The sequence below is a fragment of the Pinus tabuliformis genome, chromosome 3_2 (assembly GCF_031772625.1).
Source record: "Pinus tabuliformis cultivar Carrire ecotype Pingquan chromosome 3_2, CPIR1, whole genome shotgun sequence".
NCBI classification, from domain to species: Eukaryota; Viridiplantae; Streptophyta; class Pinopsida; order Pinales; family Pinaceae; genus Pinus; species Pinus tabuliformis.
Genome location: NC_142302.1, coordinates 252,762,263 through 252,764,642, shown reverse-complemented (window position 1 = coordinate 252,764,642; position 2,380 = coordinate 252,762,263). Strand labels below are relative to the sequence as shown.

At 37.1% G+C, this 2,380-nt stretch overlaps 1 long non-coding RNA gene across 1 annotated transcript; it reads left to right on the top strand.

The window, feature by feature from the left end:
- The first annotated feature begins 267 nt into the window (after nucleotides 1–267).
- On the top strand, nucleotides 268–855 carry LOC149180632 (uncharacterized). Its single transcript, XR_016257479.1, has 2 exons — nucleotides 268–690; nucleotides 813–855. It is a non-coding gene; the product is annotated as an uncharacterized LOC149180632 (long non-coding RNA).
- The last annotated feature ends 1,525 nt before the right edge of the window (nucleotides 856–2,380 follow it).

Here is a 2,380-nt window from a genome sequence, read left to right as displayed (position 1 = left end):
GGAAAATAAGACTATCACTTACTTGAAACAGAACAGTGATTTAAATCGGATCCCAATCTTTCAGCCCGACTTTCTGTTTTAATGGATTGCTCTAAATTCTTGAGATCTGGTCTTGAGTCTTGGAAATAATTTTCAACTTGCTTTTCTAATAGGGTACATGATATAGGAGTTTGGCTTGTAAATATATCTCTTTGCCGAAAACTTTTAAGATTCCAGTCTGATAGTTTGTATTCCTTTGCAAATGTGCTAAAGCAATTTCCCAAGATTTTCCCAGATTCCTACTTCGTTGAAATAAATTTAAGTTCTTTTCCCATAACGTTTCTCTAATTATTTGTTTTGGGAGAGGGAAGGGGGAAGATTAGTTATTTATAATCATATGGGCTACTGGCACCTGTTACCCCGAAAATTCTGCTCATATGATCTATCATAGGCTGCACTTCCAATTTCCCAATAACAGAATGGTGCCCTGAGTATTTATTTGAACATATTTTGTTCCCATATAAAATATTAAGCATTCCTTGAAATTGTGGGTTTCTTGACTTTTGACCAATAACTATTTGTTTTGCTAGGATGCTGATGATTCAGTGCCTTTCTTTTGGGGCACTGCAGCTGATGATTACCTTGTACTATCTGATGAGCCAAATGTCCTGAAAGAAGGATGTGGAAAATCTTTTGCTCCATTTCCCCGAGGTAATATAGGACTGCTAAATTAGAGCTTATCTGTTTTTTAGCTATCTGGCACATGAAAGTGTAGCTGAATGTTGGCTATAGAGCCTCTAATGTAATATCGGTTGTTGCATTTGCCTTCGCAGGTTGTTACTTCTCTACATCAGGTGGATTGCAGAGCTTTGAACATCCAATACAACACATACCAAAAAGACTAGTATTGCTGTCAAAGTATTAGGAGACAATGTCTATGGATCCAATTTGAAGCTTGAAGTAAGGGCATGACCATGCAAGATCACACAACATTCACATTTCATAGCTGAAACAATTTCTGCCTCATGTTATTATAAATGGTTAATCACTATTCACTCTTAAAAGCACGCTAAGGATCCAACTTGAGGGATCCATGCTTATTAAACACCTATTTTCGTATAGTAACGTCTGAATCGTGGTTCGAGAGCTTTGTACCACCTGCTTGTAAATATTTAATCACTATTCACTCTTAAAAGCACGCTAAGGATCCAACCGGGAGGGGATCAGGCATCAGGCCTTCATATGAAGGCACACGTTTATAAAATAGGTTTAATCACCGTTTCAAATAGTCAGGCCTTCATATAAAGACACACGTTTATAAAATAGGTTTAATTACCGTTTCATATAGTGTGCCTCTGCATGTTCTAAAGAGAGGGCATAGTCGACGTAGATTGATGATTACACCTATTTGATCATTCATATACCTTTTTATAAACCCTTCTAGGTAATTATCATACCATACTCTTTCTTGACATATAACTTTGCCAAAGCCACAAATGAACAACTCCCGATTTTTTTTAGCAACTGAGTTATATTGAGTGATTTTTTTGCATCCCCACTTCGAACCCATGTGGTTAGAGTTATCTTTATTTTACTTATTTTAAGAAATACAAGGAGCACACGAACTGTGATTGTTTCATTCCTAACCTCTTTATGCGCTTTTGAAGTTATCTTCATTTTTGTTCGAAATGCTTCAAGAAACGCATGAACTATGATTGTTGCAGCCCCGCTCCTAACCTCTCATTTTTTTGAAGTCATCTTTATCTTTATTGGAAATGCTTCAAGGAACACACACAGAATCTGCTACATTAAGTAGACATCTTTCAGATTTTTGGTGTCAGGTTTGAGGGGTAGTTTTTTCTATTCAATTTGTCCGGCATTTACACCTGGCCTCATTTCCTTTAAACTCGTGCTGGTTGGGGGAAGGCTACATCAATAAGTTACCTGGACCTGCCCAAGAACGGTACCCTGCTAAGCTTCATATTCTGTTGACCTGAACCAAACCCTGCTGGTCAAAGTTGCCTTTTGCATTTATCTCCATGGTGGAGGACCAAGTGTATTTTATACTAGTTCCTTTGTATAGGCACTCATCTATTCTTGTAAATACAAATTACCCAAGTTGGGTATTCCCCTGCAGTTCAAAGTTGCTTTTCTTGGTGGAGAACCAAGTAAATTTGATACTCTAGTTCCTGTGTATCATTCTCATGTTTTCTTGTAATTAGAAATTACCCCGTTTAACATTAACTCGGATGTCGGGATAAAGACATGTCAACTATGGTTCGAGCTCAAGTAATACGTGTTAATTGCTTGCTTGTAGAATACAGATTAATAATAACAACAATTTTTTTAAGTCATCCGACATTGCGTAATGTTTTCTCGTTATCACTCTTTCAGGTTTCTC